We start from the raw sequence: 17,008 nt of genomic DNA on the forward strand, positions 1-17,008 counted from the left end.
TTTAGGCTTATTTGTTCTAGTTCTGTGAAAAATGTCTTGGGCAATTTGATAGGGATCACATTAAATCTGTAGATTGCCTTGGGTAGTGTGGCCATTTTAACAATATTAATTCTTCCAATCCAAGATATGGGGAGAAGCAGCTTTTAAGCTTATTATTGATTGGTTTTGGGCCAAAACTGGTTTCTTTGTCATTGTAGTACTGAATTCTGTTTCCTTTCTGGAAGTCAGCTGAAGGTTTTTCTCAGTTCCTAGGCCTCAGTTCCTGGAGGCCACCCACATTCTTTGGCTCATGATGCCCTCACCTAGCTTCATAGCTGGCTTTTTTATTTATTCCCCTTTTAATTTTATTTTATTTTAAATTTTATTTTATTATATTTTCTCTGGCCCCCACTTTTACCTCATCTTTGTGTCCTTCTCTTCTTTCCTCCTTTACTTCTAAGGGCTCATAGGACCACCTACACTGAGGCCACCCCAATGACCCAGGAAAGTCTATTTAAATTCTGCTTAATTTACATCAGCCTTAGTTACATCTGGACAGTTCCTTTACAGAATTATCTAGATTTGTACTTGATTGATTCCTAGGGAACAGGAACCTTGCAGAAATATCTTTAGAATCCCACCTACTACAAATGATTATTTCATTTTCTGTGCAAACTTACCAGAGAACAAACATTCTGTGATATACTGAAATAATTTTTTTCTGCTTATGTTGTCATTATTATCCCTTTTATTATTTAAGAAAACAAACAAAAGTTTCTCATTTATGAAAGACCATAGGGCTTTTTTTCAAAACAATCGTATGATCTTCTATGTTTATTTATAGATATTTATTGTTACTTTGATTAAATACGTAACCAGATTTCCCCCCACCTCAGGCATCCATGATCTCATTTTAATTAAGTTTCCAAATTTCCTTTGACAACATCCTTTCTTTTAAAATTTACACCTTCTTAAAAGCAGATCTAAAATATGATAAAAATTAGTAAAAAAAAAAAAAAAAATTCAGAATACCTTTTGCACCTGAAACTCAGAGAGTCTCCAGAAGGTATCTGATAATTCACGAAGATTTGTTTTTTCACATTATAAAAAGAGAAGTGCTAAAAGTATGGGTTTTTTTGGACATATTACTATTGATGAGTTTTGTGGGAAGAGCTGTCAAATCAGTAGAAATAGTCGTATCTCAGTTAAATTTGCTTACGTTGAATGTCATTAACGTAAACATTTCAGGAAGTGTGCATTTCGTGAGCCGTCCCTGGGATTTTGTCACTGCCCCCATTTTCCATATGTTATGACATTAGGAGTAACACTAAAATAGTCTGAAATAGTTCTGTTTAGTTTTTTCTGTATTTTTAGAGTCCTGGTGCTGCTTTGCCAAATGATTTCATGTAATGGCATAAGTATTATTAGTCATAATTTAAAATTCTATTTAAAATGCTTACTTGGCTTCACCTTTCTTTTTCATTTTGAATCTAACATCTTCCAGGCCAGTGGGCCTCAGCTGAGTAGGTACCTCAGACTTACCTATGGAGTTTTATAAATATACAGATATCTAAGACCTACTCCAAATTCACTGAATATCTGTATTTGATATTCTTCTTTCACTCATGGTATAATATATATTATATCTCACAATTATTATATGTTACATGTCAATATTTTTCCTTATAACAATTATGCTCGTTCATTTTTATATATAGGATATGTCATCCACTGTCTTTTTTGAAAATATGCTTAATCAGTGTGCTTATAGACATTCTGTCTAAAACTTTTCCTTTTGATTAACTTTATTATCAGTTTTGCATGTCCCAGAAACAACCATTTCCTTGTCAGTTGCATTATTCTTGTTATGAACGCTCATAAGAATCCTCACATTTGAAAATTACCCGTTATAACTTAGCCACAGTCATTTTAAGTCAGTCATTTACAGATTCACAGCAATTTGGTAGAATCTGCTTTTGTAAACTGTAAGGAAAATTTTTAAATGGTATAATATTATTTTTACTGACTCTTCCCCCCAAACATGGACACCCCACAATTCAGAAACTTGTATTCAATCTTCTGACTTTGCATGGCAGTACAATGATTTGCATTAAGAAGTTGCAACTTCAGTAAGAAGTTATCCTTCTTTTTAGCAGTTGGAAAATTGATTATACAATCAAGACCTTGCCCAGAATGTTATGTTTGAGAATAATGTTTGTTTAGTCAGGTATGACTCGCCACTTTTAAGGAATTAAAGTTGACTTTATGAAACCAGTGTTTTCAAAGATCTCTTGGGAAAGCTGGCTTGGTACCTAACGTACAGGGTCCAACTTACAAGTGAGTAAAGAAGATTCCTTGCTGACCAGCAGGGACCCGAGGGGTATTTGAGAACCCTTGAAAAAGAAAAGTTCACCCAAACTTATTGGCACGGCAGATGAATCTTAATTTGATGGCTTCTCTTTTTATGTTTAGCTTCAGGAGAGCACATAATGAGGGAAATATGTAGACGTCATTTGATGTTCTATAGGTTAAAACATCTGTTACAAGGTAATTATACACATGGCGATTTTTAACACTAAGCACTTGAAGTTTCATATTACCATGATGTGGCACAATAGTGCCAATGAAAACAAAAACCAGCAACAGAGGAAAACCCTTGAACTCTATTACTGGAAGGGTGAAGTTCATGGTTTAGATGTATGATTAGTAAACCAAGACTGAGAAATTTCCCAAGTGGGGAATACATTAAATAAATGAGAGCAAAACTAAAATTCGTTTTTGACGTAAGGTTTTTACTCTGAGCGAGATTCCAGCTCCTAGTAAGACTCCTGATTGGTGCATTAAATCTTCTCTAGGTTGAATCATTATGATGACAAAATGCTACTTTAATTTATTTATGTAGCCATGAAGTGTGATGGTCATGAGAATGGACTCTGAGAATGGCCCTAAGAATCTTCTTCAAAGCTTGGTTTCATCTTTAAAAAACAAAGATAACGTTTCTGTACAGAATGCTAAGAGGATGAAATGAGTAAAGGCAGATCAGGAATTTGTCACAGAGCCAGAAAGGCATTCGCCTTTACCCCCCACCCCCACTGCATTATGGTGATGGTTGTCCTATGCTTTTCCTGCAGTAATATAAGAAAATGGCAGTATTACTACAACATTACTAAGCTGACTGAAAAAAGCAAATGATACTCACACGTATATGAGACCAAAAGCCAAGTGCTGGGAAATCCTGTTTGTAACAGCAAGAGCTGTCACGTCATTGTATTGTGTTACTAAGTCATAGTTACCATTCAGTTAAAAATTTTAATCTCAGCCTTTCTTATTCCTTTTCTTTCTTCTCCTTTCTCTCCTTTTTTCTTTTCTTTTTTTTTTTTTTTGGTAGGGGTTCTTCTCTCCAGGGCAGCACAGGAATCCAGGAATCTCATGCGGTGCCAGGAAAATAAGGCCACCTGATCATGTAATCCGCTGTGCACCTTGTCCCCACAGAGAGCTGACACCACCGTGTCCAGGTCTACATGGTCCCTGAAAGTCAACGAGCTTTCTTTCCAAGATGCATATTAATGGCTCCCAATAAAATAGACGACAAGACACTCATCCTGTGTTAGTAGTCTGTCGCTAAACAAATGTTGTTGTTTAAAGCCACTAGGTGTGGTGTGGTTTGTCATCCCCGAAGGAGATTACTGAAGCACAAGGGTGAATGAGGAACCTCTGATAAAGTTTCTCCTAAATTCTGGCTGTTCGCCTCACGGAGGCCATCACCTCCTCCACGTGCCGCCAGGAACGGGGTGTGAGACCGCCTTTCACAGGGCACGTGGGTCTGCTTTCATATTCCTGGGGCATTCTTTTTCTTCTAAGCCTCCTCTCTTCACTTGAAGCCGGTGTCAGCATGAAGGCAGTCTTGTGGGGACTCTGACTTGACAGATACTAAGCTCATCACAACATTCAACTGACTCAGTTTCTTCCTGGCTTTCAAGAGAGGGTATTTATCAAACTAAATGTGCTGACCAGTTTTTTTTTTTTTTTCATTCTTGTCTGTTCACTTTGTCTGTAAGCAGGTATCTGTACAAGCAACCTTAACACCCTACGTCTTTGCTATCCCAAGCTCCAGCATACCTCAGGAGTTCGTTTGCATCTAACATGATCCCCTGGTGACTCACAGGCACATTCAAATTTGCAAAGCATTGCCCTAGACACTTTAAATTATAAAACAAGGAAGTTTTCATCCCAAACATACTGTTTACACATGATATGTAATATATGTATTGAATAAATTCCAGTGAGCCTGAATTTGAAATAGTTAAATATAGACGATGAGAGTTTGTTACCATGTAAAGCCGTTTTGCAAAGTGCAAGCCATGTGGTGGCAATGCCCTTGTAAATTTAAAGGTGCAAAATGTGATCTCATGGAACAAGGTTGTCATTTGCTCTTTTAATGAAGCAGAGCAGTTATGTTTTAATTTGAACCTCTGAGCTTCCTTCACCGGAGTCTAAGTCTTCATCTTCTAACTCAGTCGGTTAATGGTGTAGGAATAAACAAAAACCACTCAAATTAGGAAAAAAAGCAGAGGCTATTTATAGGAATAAACCACTATCATTTGTGTTTGGCAAAGATTCAAAGTCATATAGGGAAGTGGTACAGTTTTATAAGTCAAAAAAAAAAAAAAAAAAGGAAGGGTTCAAGGATGCTAAGACTGGAGATTGCTGGCTTGGGGAAGCTAGAGGTAAGCAAAGCAGAAATGGAGCATCATATGTTACTGGTTTGGAGACCATATTTGGCATTCTCTGATTGCTCTTGAGCTGAAAATAGGAGTGCAAAATAAGGAAGTTGGCATTCATTTACCAAATTCTGCCTTCTTTTGGCTGATTGTTGCAGAAGTTGTGAATAGAGTTCCATTGTTATGAATCGTCTGTCCACGCCTATCTGTATATTCATTCTTCCATGGGAAGCTAATTGTGCTGTTTGGACAGAGCATTGTGCTTTCAAACGGAAACTGACAGGGCAGGGGCAGAGAAATGCTTTAAGAAACAAATGTTGGTTCCTAAGCAAATATACTTGCAAGACAAAGAAAAAATACACACACATATATATAATCAGATAAATAATAGATCTATTTCTAAATACCATAATAGCCTTTCTGGTAACATTATTGACCTAGTTGGAAAGATTTGTTTACAAATGTTTTTTTCAAAATAATAAAGACTGACTGCTGTTTGTTTTCTGAAATTGCCCAGATTATGGAATTTGCTCTCCTTGCAATAAGGAGACATCTGGCAGAGCTCTGGCTCGATTCTTTACTGTTTTAAACCTTGGAATTGAAATTTGTTGGGGTCAATGAGAGATAGGAAGGTGTATCCCACAAGGGGATATTCTACAAAGGCATATTCAATTTTGCAAGGTCCTGAGAGACAATTGCCTTCAAATTGAGATACATCACCCCCTAAATTGTGTCTGCATCCCAGACATTCTTGATTGCCTTTCCATCCAGTTGAGACATTCATTCGGAAAAGTCAAGTCTGTCTACCCCTTATACTTCCTTTGAATTAGCCCACTTTCCTTTGGAAACTTCTCGTTTCCCTTTCTCCTGGCTCCTTTTCATCAGCTTTTAAACTTATTTAATTATCACTATTCTGAAAATAAACAAGTACTCTTTGGGCCGTATTTTCTTGTAAGCATTTCTCCTCTGCTCCAGGAGAGCCTGGTCTCTGCTTGTCTCCACTTACTTTCCTTTTGTTTATTCTTCGGTCGTCTGCAATCTGATTTCCTTTCTCATAATCCACAGACATCCAGCTGATTTTAGTTCTAATACTGCTTTTCCTGTGGTGTGTGACTTAAAATAGTTCCATCATTTTTTGGATTGGCTCAATTTTTCTGCTTCCTCTCCTGTTTTCTGCCATGATCTTGTCTTTAAATGGATGCACCTTTATTGGGGGATTTGGATCTCAGACCTCTTCTCATTGTACACTTATTCCTGAGCAATCTAATTTGCCCCTGGGCTTCAATTTGCCCCTGTATTTTTCCCCCGAATACAAAGCTAAGTTTATTTCTTTCTTTAATAAAAGCCACAGAGACACAGCTGACATAATATTGCTATTCTTCGTGAAAGGAGAACAGATTTTTGTTATTTAGTACAGCTGTTGCAACAATGCAATTCGTTTTACTCTTACAAATATACAGGAGGGACTTCAGCTACGGAAAAGATGCTCACCCCCTTAACTCTGTCTCTAGTTGGTAACTCTCTCCAAATGTGAGCATCCCTTTTCCTCACCAACTGCCAGTAAGGCGCTTCTCTGCTCCTATGTTGTTTCTCTCAGTGCAACATATTTACATTTGAACTGCTCCTGTTTCTTTCGTGCTTCCTAAAATAAAACCAAGTCAACACGATTTACTTACCCTTTCACCTCCTGCCAGAACGAGCACCTGACAATCATCCTGGCTTCCTTCTTTTGCGTTTCCAACTTCACCCAAGTCAGAAAGTCCTGCTGATACTAAAGCATAATCACTTTCCAAATATATGCACCTTATTCTGTGAGCGTTTCATTGTGATTTAAAAAAAAATATTTAAAATGATCTGCTCTCATTCTGTATTACAATAATGAGATGGTACAGAAAAATATAATTTTTAATAAAGTTTTGTTCCCTTTAAAAATTAAATTAGCCCTTAGAAATCATATTGCCTAGTAATTATAAAATAGTGCTAAACCATATGTATCACCTTTGCGTTTACAATTTCAGTCAATAATTTGTCCTGAAAAATTAATATAATTTAAAGACACATAAACTGAATTGTTCATATCAAAGATATTTATAATAGTGTGAGGTTGGAAAACACCAAGAAGTCATTAATTGGTCACTAGATGGCTAAAATATTTTTATCAGGCAACTCTTAAAGAATATAAATTAGATGTATAAATAATGGAAAAATACCCATAATAGTGTGTTGGGTTTTTTAAGTTTTATGTATCTATCTCACATATATACATAATATATATATATATATATATATATATATATATATTAATTTATGCATATAATTGCACAAAGAACATTGGTATAGCTTTCAAGTTAACTTTGCATTCCTACAGTGGTTGATTTTATTTAATCTGGAAACTAATAGACAAACTTTCAAGTGTTTAATTATACTTTTTCTCTCAGGTTGTTACATCTACAAAGCTTCGTAACATAGAGGACATTATCAAGTACAGAAAGAATGGCATTCAACAAGTTAATTCATTATGCACACAGTACACTTTTTAGGATTCTTACTTACAATACTTTGGGGACGTGTCAGAAAACACATTCAAGATTGCTTTTGCTTTCAGTTTCTCCGGATGAACGTCTCCCTTGATGTAACTAACCAGTGATGCTGAAATCTTAGTAAACATCACAAGGCGTTAGTTTTAAGTGCAAGTCACGTTTCTAGCAATCAAGTGAACACTGAACCAAAAAGTAGCAATTTCAAACAGACGGCGAAGAGGCGAGGCGGTGGAGAAGCGGGAGGCGGTGGCGGCGAGAGGTGGGAGGATGGGAGGGTATGGGAGGGTGGGGGAGGGTGGGGTTGGGGGGACTGGAGGGGGGAAACACGAGCGTGAGTGAGTGTCTGGGTGAGCTTTCCCCAGTGAGGCTGTGAGAGGCCCGGGGCCTACCCCAGAGGAGCGGGGTCGCGGCGCCAGTTGGACCCCGAGCTGATGCAGAAGTTCAGCTGCCTGGGCACCACCGACAAGGACGTGCTCATCTCCGAGTCCTTCTTCCTGGACGTGACCGACTGGAACCCACAAGCAGCAGTCGGGGCCTGTCAGGACTTCGAGAGCCCAAACATCTGTGTGCCCTCTACATCCCTTGTTGAAGATGCCACCATAGGGGAAGGAGAGTCAGTACCTCCTGATGCTCAGTTTATAATACGTGGCGGGTCCAGAATTCTGGGGCAGAGGCCTGGCCTCCAGGGGTTTGTCTTAAATACGTCGGGGGAGACCAGTTTGGACACGTGAAGTGGTGATGGTGCCCAGAGAGACTGCGGACGGCAGCGTCCAGACGGCAGCCCCAGCAGAGCAGGAGTGTATCTGGGACAGTGGCGGATAGGGGGATGTCATCTGGGTCATCCTCAGCGTGGAGGTGGGCGGACTTCTAGGGGTAACAGAGCGGCTGTCGTATCCTGAAACGGAGTTCAACACACAGCCACACCGCAAGGTAGAAGGAAGCGTCAACCCGAGGGCCTCTCCCCAAAAGAACCGACCATCAGATGAAAACAACTTAAAAGACCCTCGAGGTTCCGGGTTCCACCTGATCAGCAAAAACACATGGGCTCCTGCTCCTCACCAGACCGAGCAAGACGAGAACAGACCCACAGGTCTCTGTGAATCTGTCCCCCGGCAGTCACGCAAACGACTTACCAGTGGTGACTTGCAGCGAGGGGCTCCACGGGCCTTATCCCTTCGGCCCGTCCTGAACAGGTGTCAGCAAGAGGAAAAATTAACAAAAGACAGAAGGCTTGACTTTGGGGGGGAGGGCAGGGGGTTCCTCTGGATTGCAGACCACATCGCGCGGACCCCTGGCTCTGACCCCTGATCCTGGAAGAAGAGGAGGACACAGAGCGGACTAGTTCTGAGTAAACTCGGTGTGCACGCGTGAATGCGGAACCGGAGGGATGCTGCTGAGACTACCAAGAAGAAATCCGTGCAGCCACTTTGGGTCCAGGGTGCCGGTGCAGAGCGGCCTGCCTGTTCCCACACCGCCACCCACCCTGGGGCTGTGAGACCAGCAGGGAGGCCAGGTCGATGGGCGGCTGCAAGGGGCCATGTAGCCTGGGTGTGGGTGAGCGTCTGCCTGCCTGGCTCGCTCTCTGCGTGTCAGAAAAAAATGTGTGTTGTTTTTTCCTCCTCATGCTCTTGTAAGACTGTTTTTTCAAAGCTTGCTTGTGAGAGAAAGGTTTGTATGAAATTCCCCCTTTGCCTTCGCACCTCCTCCCAAAATCAAAGGGGGAATAAACATCGGTCCACGGGAAGGTCCTGGGGGAGGGTGGAGCCAGCCTGCTGCGAGCACGCTGTGGCTGGGCTGGGGCTGGCCTCAGGTCACGCTGCCGCACCTGCTTTCTGTGCACACACAGAGTGCCCCGTTCCCGAGCAGGGCACATGGGAGTCCCTGCCAGGTGCCCAGGCCACCACAGGCCCAAGCAGGGGCTCACGATGGCTTTTTGTCTGGGGGCCCTGTAAGGAGCCAGCCTCCTGGGACACCGCCAACCTGGAGCCTACACGTGCCCAGCCATCTTCCTCACTCGATAGCCTCAGAGCATCACATCTACATCTTCAGCTGCCCCGGTGGGATCATGGGAGGCTTTCCATCCCCTGGTTTCCTGGCTTCCTGATCTGCCCCACACTAGGTGCCCCTTCCCCTTCCCGAGGGGCTGCCTGCCATGATTCAGCAGTGGCTTCAAAGGTCACCATCAGTGGGTCTGGCCCTGCCAGGGGGATCCTCTTCTCCTCTTGCTTGCAGGCAGCTTCACCCCGCAAGGAACTGGCCCAAGCACGTTAGCCTCCCTGCCAAGAACAAACCATTTCTGTGCACATCCTTGGAGAGGTGAGCTCCTTGCCGAGGCCAGAGCGAGCGCAAGCCGTGGAGTCGGGGCGGAAGGAGTCTGTGGTTCCCCCAGGACCTGGAGGCTGTCGGTGCCCTTCATCCTGCCTCCTTGCATTGGTTTAGGTTCTGAGCAACTCCTCGAGCCCCCCCTCCCCGCTGAGTGGGGCCACACAGGCTACCCCCTCAGCCTCGGTTGTCTCAGTTCCTCTTAGACTCCTCGTCAGACGGCAGGCAGCCTGTGGCAGGACTTCCAGTGTCTGGTACCCGTGCGGTGACGCCAGCAGCATCCTTGAGGACCTGAGCCTGGTGGGGGAGGTAGAGGGGCTCAGGCCTGTGTGCATGGAGGGAGGTGTGCGCGGATGTGTGTGCACGCGTGCATGCCTTTATTTCTTTTTGCCTTGGGGGCAGTTGAATTCAGGGCATTTTTCTACAAGAAACAGCCTTCTCTTCCCCCGGCAAGGACTGGCTGTAACCTTAAGTCCATCAAAGGCACTTCTAGCCTGGAGAGAACCTCACCAAGACAGCTGTGGCCGAGGTGGGAATTGGGCATGAGAATACACACCCCCCCAAATTCAACCTGAGCCCCCGCAGGGAAGGATGGGGGGGTTGCCAGCTGATGCCCCACCCCGCCCTGCCGTGTCATTTCTTTTTATCCTTGGGTGAATGCTGGAGCAGCAAATGCTGCCGCCTCCACCTGGACGGTGGTGCATAGCAAGCAAGCTGGGTGGTGGTTTGTGGTGGGGCCTCGTGGGGCCTGGGAGGAGGTGAACATGAGGAGGTTTTCCCTTACTGTATAAATGAATATTTCTATGACTGAAATAACACACACCAAAAAAACCCAAAAAAACAAAAAAACAGATGGCTAAGTAGGAGGCTCCAGTTACTCCTCTCTCCATGGAAACAACAAATAAACAACTAGTCGTGGACCTGGCTAAAATAACTTCACCAGGATCTCTGGAAACTGCAGATCTATAGCAAGCAAACTGACGTTCGAGTTTTAAAATCCACAAAAAAATAGGAAATTTGGTGGCATTTTTACTTGCTCCTGTTACATCACCTCCCAGCCCGGTGAGACATGGTCTGGGGAAACTGATGGCCGGATCTCCACCTCCTTTTTCAAACCAGAGAGATGATGACAGACCTCACTCTCAATGATCTAACTCATCTTGGGATTGCCTGAGGAACTGGTCTTTGTGTCACCTAACTTAGAGCTCAGACGGCCAGAAGTGGCACATCTCAGACTTTAGGTTAGGAAAAGCTGTGGGAAGCAACAGGCATGGCTCATGGAAGCCACTAGAGGACCGTGGCTCACAGTCACCTGGGGAAAGAGATTAGTAACCGAGAAATACCATTGAACCACGAAGGCTTCAAGAAGAGTTGATGTGAGACCCAGAGAAATTAGGACATTTAAAAGTGTCCATGTGCACAGGGGAACTGGGAACAAGCACAGAGGCCCAGGAAAAATCCACGGCTGGGAAAGGCCTAAAGAGACCTCAGACCTTCATGCCAGCTCGATCCCAAGGCTCAGAACATAACTTGTAATTATTTAAGATCTTCCCCTGCACAGAGTCAGTCTGTGAACACTTGTCTGTTTTGATTCGAGGAAATCTCGGTCAAAACATTAGCTGGCCACCAGCTAAAGAACAAGAGATTTCAGAGATCAGTCATGACAAAGAATACCATGTACAAAACAGAAAAGTCGCTACAAAAGCAAACAACTGGAACCCAGAACAAGCAACAGACCAGTCCCTGGAGAGGAGGGAAATACGATTTCCAGAGTTACTACATTATAGTATTCAAAATGTTCAGTTCCCAAAAAAAAGTATAAAGCATTCAAATGAACAAGACATTATGGCCCATTCACAGGAAGAATTGCCAGGAACTGTGCCCGAGGAGCACAGACAATGAACTTAGCAGGGCTTTCAGTAAATTGTGTGAAACAAGCTCAAAGAGCTAAAGAAAACCATAGCCACACACACACACAAAACTAAAGAAAATCAGCAGAATGTCTCAATAAATAAATATAAATAAAGACATAAATTATTAATAAAAAAAAAACATCTGTGGCTGGTTGATTTTCAACAAGGGTAGGAAGGCCATTCGGGGAGGAAAAAGTAGACTGTTAAATTAATGCCATTTGCAGCAACATGGATGGACCTGGAGATCGTCATTCTAAGTGAAGTAAGCCAGAAAGAAAGAAAATTACCATACGACATCACTCATACATGGGATCTAAAAAGAAAGAAGACACTAATGAACTTATCTACAAAAGAGAAACAGACTCACATAGAAAACAAACTATGGTTACAGGGGGAAGGGGGATAGAAGGGATAAATTGGGAGTTTGAGATTTGCAAGTATTAGCTACTATATACAAAATAGATGAACAAGTTTCTTCTGTATAGCACAGAGAACTATACTCAATATCTTTTGGTAATCTATAGTGAAAAAGAATACAAAAATGAATATATGTATGTATACGTATGACTGAAACATCACGCTGTACATCAGAAATTGACACATTGCAAACTGACTATACTTCAATTAAACAACAACAACAAAAAGTAATTCATGAATCAGGCAGCATCCAACGTAGCAGATAGAAAGGAAGTCCAAGGTGTTGTACGAAATGGAAGACTTTTCTAGGCAGAATGGGGCAAGAGCAAGCACATTACACAAGGCAAAACAAACAAACAGAGTGTCGCAAAGTTACTTTCCTGTAGGGGACGGCTGATTATATAGCAGACTATCTAACTAGTGCTGAGCAGGTGATTCCAGATCGACTGGTTTAAGATTTCATTTCTGGGAGAGTTGAAACTGTAATTACGTGGAATGGAATTTCATAATGTGTGTGTGTGTGTAAGTAGGAGGAGGCTAACGTTTTTAGATTTGTGTCATGGAAAGAGGACTCTGTCTTCAGTCTGAAGAAAATACAAGAGACGGTTCAATTGATATGAGGAATCCAAGTAGTCAGATAAGAGGCAGAGTAACTCCAGCTGACTCTGGAACGGCAGCGGCGGGTGTGCACACACAATGAATTAACTTGAGATCCAGGAAGGAGTGATTGAGGAGTGACAAAGACTCACGTTAAGTGCTGAATGTGACGATTAACCTGCAATCCTGTACCAGCAGATAAGAAACCAATAACCACCTAAGATTTGGGTTAACTTGGCAGGTGATTCTTTGATACTTAAGGTGGTTCTGCAGGAATTTGAACAGTGCAAAATGACATTTACATTATCCAGATTGCCATCAAAGTTGAATAAATTCTATCCAATTTTTCTTTTGTCACAGATGAACTTTTCAAGATTTCCTCTGCTGGAAACTCCTCTTCCGGAAGTGAAGTGACTGCTGTTCAGTGAGTCATTGCTAACGATATGACCTCAGCTTCAAATACTTAGTTACTCACATATCTTGAAAAGAGATGCCTTTGATAACCTGGATTCCTGTTGCCTGTTACTATGTATTTTGGCAGCTCACAGCCCCTCTGTGCACCTGCACCTCTGTCCATCCTGGGGAATAAGTCATTGATAGAGTTTCCTAAAGCCACAACAGTTATTTTTACAGCCATTGATTCTACGTTGTCCAATGTCTTCCTAGCAGATGTTCCATTGGAACGGTCACTTTTTAAATATATGAGAGATGTACAGATATGTTTGCAGGGTTAAATCAACAATGCTTCAGTGAAAAATGAACCCATGATTTATTTCCGACACTAGGGAGTTGTCAACAGTATTAATGTCTGTAAATCAATAGATGAACACAGAAGATTCGGAGAAAGCCTGGTGATGCAGATGGCAGTGTAATGGGGTCCATCCTTCATCAACGTAACCAAACACCTCCCATCCCTAATGCCTCTTCCCTTGGGACAGTGAGCTTCGGAATGACATGTGTACAAGTGAATCTTATACTTAACGGCTGCCGAGGGATGAGTGTTGACAGTAAGTAGCCAGATGGTTACTAGACGGATCTCTTGCATGATTCAAATAGAAGGACAACTCTATGTAGAGGTGACAAGACATACCCAGACTTTCCGTGTAAGTTTTAGAAAATTAGAGTAGACCAAGGGGTTTACACACAGCATAAATGAAGACCCCCACACCGGTTGGCCTAACACATCAACGAGGGACATCCAAGCCAACGAACACTTAGAAGTTGTGTGGACGGGAACTGAAAAAAGCCAAGCAGGTGCCTTTGGAAAAGCTTTGGGGGGCAGTCTAGCCCCATTACTGGGGAAAGGCGGAGGGCTCAAGGCCAGCCAGCGCGTCCAGGAGCATCACAGGCTGCGACTTGACCCTCACCCCCAGGGCCTCAATCAACAACGGGAGAGAACAAACTTGAAGTGACCAGGGGAGGGTTTTTATTTTTGCCTAAATTGCAAACCAGCATCAAAGGGACACTGCTGAGATCATAGTGTCTGTTTCCATCTGCCGTCTAAGAGGAAGGAGTGAGCCCAATTTGTAAGAGATGACAAACCTGCACCCCCCCACCCAGAGTTTTCCATCTGTGGAATCTACATTACAATCAGTTCAAGGGAGGATTTCCCCCAGTCTCAGCTCCAGCCTCCTGAAAGAGAACCTCCAGTGGAAGAGAGCCTGTGAGTCTATCTGATTCTCATGCCCGCTGTGTTTAAAGAACCATAAGATTTATTTGGAATCTTGGAAGACAAGATTGGAAAGATTTTTTTGACTCTTGGAAGACAAAATTTGGAAGACAAAGATAGTTATATGAACAAATTTCTTATCTTAAAAAGTAATTTTCCAAGAGTTACTTATCAAAACGGATTGCATATTAGTCACTACAAGGAATTTAACAGGTGTTCACAGCACACGGAATTCCCAATGCTCAGAAGCGAAATCCAGAGGTGATGAAGATGAGGATGGTACTGGCACCAGCAACCATATGTTTTTATGCGAAGAAGTTAAAGCAAAGCTTAGGGAAATGAAAACCAGAGAGAGAGACGCAGAAAGCAAACGAAGAGAAAATCCAACATTATACTTTCGTGTGTATGAGAGTAATAAACTTGACTGCCACTCAAAGTAAAACAAAAGAGTAAAACATTTTAACTTGACAAACTGAAGGAATCATAGAGCATCCATTTAAGAGTTACCCAAACTAGGAAATGGGTGACATATATTTAAGGAAAAGCTCACAAAGCACTAATTTCTTTCCAGTTGAATACTTAGTTATAACTAAATCCAGTGCGTATGCATGATGAATCATCATGCTGTAAAATACAAAGCTTTCTAAAATCATTTTACTTCATAAAATATGTACAACCTCAAACATTTATCTAGAGACAGCATAAAGAAGAACAAATATGATAAATGATGAAAACATAACAGGCTTTTTTACAGGAAGTTAGACAATTATGAAATATATGAACACTATTCTATGCCATTGATTAAACACCAAAAGCTTTAAACATTCTAAAAAAAAAAAAAAATTTAAAATAAGTGTAACTTTGTACCAGAGAAAGAGAGATAGTGTTTGATAGGAAACTTTTTTCAACTTTAGAAAAATATTCTGAGCCACATTTCATTCTTAAATGTACTATTTATATCTTAGTGTAAGTTTCTGGTGAAACCAATGGGTTTTTCTCTTTTTCCCCCATAATAAACTATCATTTATTATTCTAAAGTAAAATAGAATGGAAATGCATAATTCTTAAAATGTACAGTAGTTTGATAGATTTAATAGTGGAGATTCTGAATATGTATATATAATCCTTAAAGTCTTCTTTTAGGACTGTGACGATATTCCATACGTTTTCTTAGCCTGGTTAAAGGCTTATGGATTTTATTTATCTTTTCAAAGAACCGGCTTTTTAGTTTTGTTGATTTTTCTCTATTGATTTTCTGTTTTCATTTTCATTGATTCCTGCTCCAAGTTTTACTGTTTTTTCTCCTGCTGACTTTAGATTTCATTTATTTTTTCTTTTTCTGATTTCCTAAGGTAGAAGCTGAATTATTGATTTTTAGATCTTTCTTTTATTACGATACACACTTTCAATTCTATAAATTTCCATTGAAACACTTCTTTTACTGCATCCCACAGAATTTGATGTTTCCATTTTCATTTTGTTTAGAATATTTTAAAATTCCTCTTGCGATTTCTCATTTGATGTGTGTGTTCTTTAGAAATACGTTGTTTAATTTCCACAAATGTTGAGATTTTTCTGGCTATCTTTCTCTTGTTGATTTTTAGTTTAATTCCATTGTGGTCTGAAAGCAGACCTTGCATGATTTCTACTTCTTCTTCTTTTTAGTTTTTTAATTGAAGTACAGTCAGTTTTAATGTGTCAGTTTCTGATGCACAGCACAATGTCCCAGTCATGCATATACATTCATATATTCGTTCTCATATTGTTTTCCACTAAAGGTTGTTATAAGATATTGAATATAGTTCCCTGTGCTGTATCTACTTCTTAAAATATATTAATGTGTGTTTTTTTTTGGAATGTGGTCTATCTTGGTGAACGTTACATGTGAGTTTGGAGAGAATGTGTATTCTACTGTCATTGAATGAAGTGGTCCATGGATGTCCATTATTTCCAGCTGATGGATGGGGATACTAGTTCACCTCTGTCCTGACTGACTTTCTGCCTGCGGAATCCATCCATTTCTGATGGATGAGGGCTGAAGTCACCGACTATGAGAGTGGATTTCTATCTACTTCTCCTCGTAGTTCTATCAGATTTTGCTTTGCATGCTTTGATGCCATCAAGCACACTCTACCATTAGGTAAGTGACCTTCTGTAGTCCTGATAATTTTCTTTGCTCTGAAGTCACTCTGCCTGCAGTAATACTGGTGACCCCTGCTTTCATTTGATTCGTGTTAGCATGGTATATTTTTCTTTGTCTCTTTGCTTTTAATTTATATGTGCCTTTACATTTTAAAAAGTGGGGGTTTTGTAGACATCATATAGTTGGGTATTGTTTTGTGATCCACTCAGACAGTCTTTTAATTGGCAGTGCCTTTTAATTGGTTTATTTAGACTACTGACATTCAAAGTGACAATTGATATTGTTGGTTTCACACCTACATACTTGTTAAGCTGTCTTCTGTTTGTTGTCCTTGTTTTTTGTTCCTGTCTTTGTCTTCTACCCTTTTTCTGCCTTTTGTGACTTTACTTGAACATTTAATCCGATTCCATCTCTCTCCTTTGTAGGCATATCAACTAGACTTCTGTCTTCTCTTTTTCTATGAATGGACTTCTATTATTTAATTATTTTTATCAGCTCAGTTATATTTGTGCCTCTTATGGTAAAACCACCCTAGATCTCTTTTGGAATTAAGTAGGCAAAAGCAATTAATAAACATATAGGCATATAGGCAAACATAAGGCTAATAAACATATAGGCAAAATCAGGCTAATAGACCAATGGTACATAAGAAAACGAATACTCAGATTTTTAATTTTGAAAGAAATAAGGTGAAAAAAAAGCTTTGA

At 41.0% G+C, this 17,008-nt stretch overlaps 1 pseudogene; it reads left to right on the plus strand.

Moving 5' to 3' along the window:
* The first annotated feature begins 2,538 nt into the window (after positions 1-2,538).
* Positions 2,539-8,429, plus strand: LOC102523547 (annotated as a pseudogene).
* Positions 8,430-17,008: the final 8,579 nt, after the last annotated feature.

This window comes from Camelus ferus, chromosome 31 (genome assembly GCF_009834535.1).
Source record: "Camelus ferus isolate YT-003-E chromosome 31, BCGSAC_Cfer_1.0, whole genome shotgun sequence".
Classification (NCBI taxonomy): domain Eukaryota; kingdom Metazoa; phylum Chordata; class Mammalia; order Artiodactyla; family Camelidae; genus Camelus; species Camelus ferus.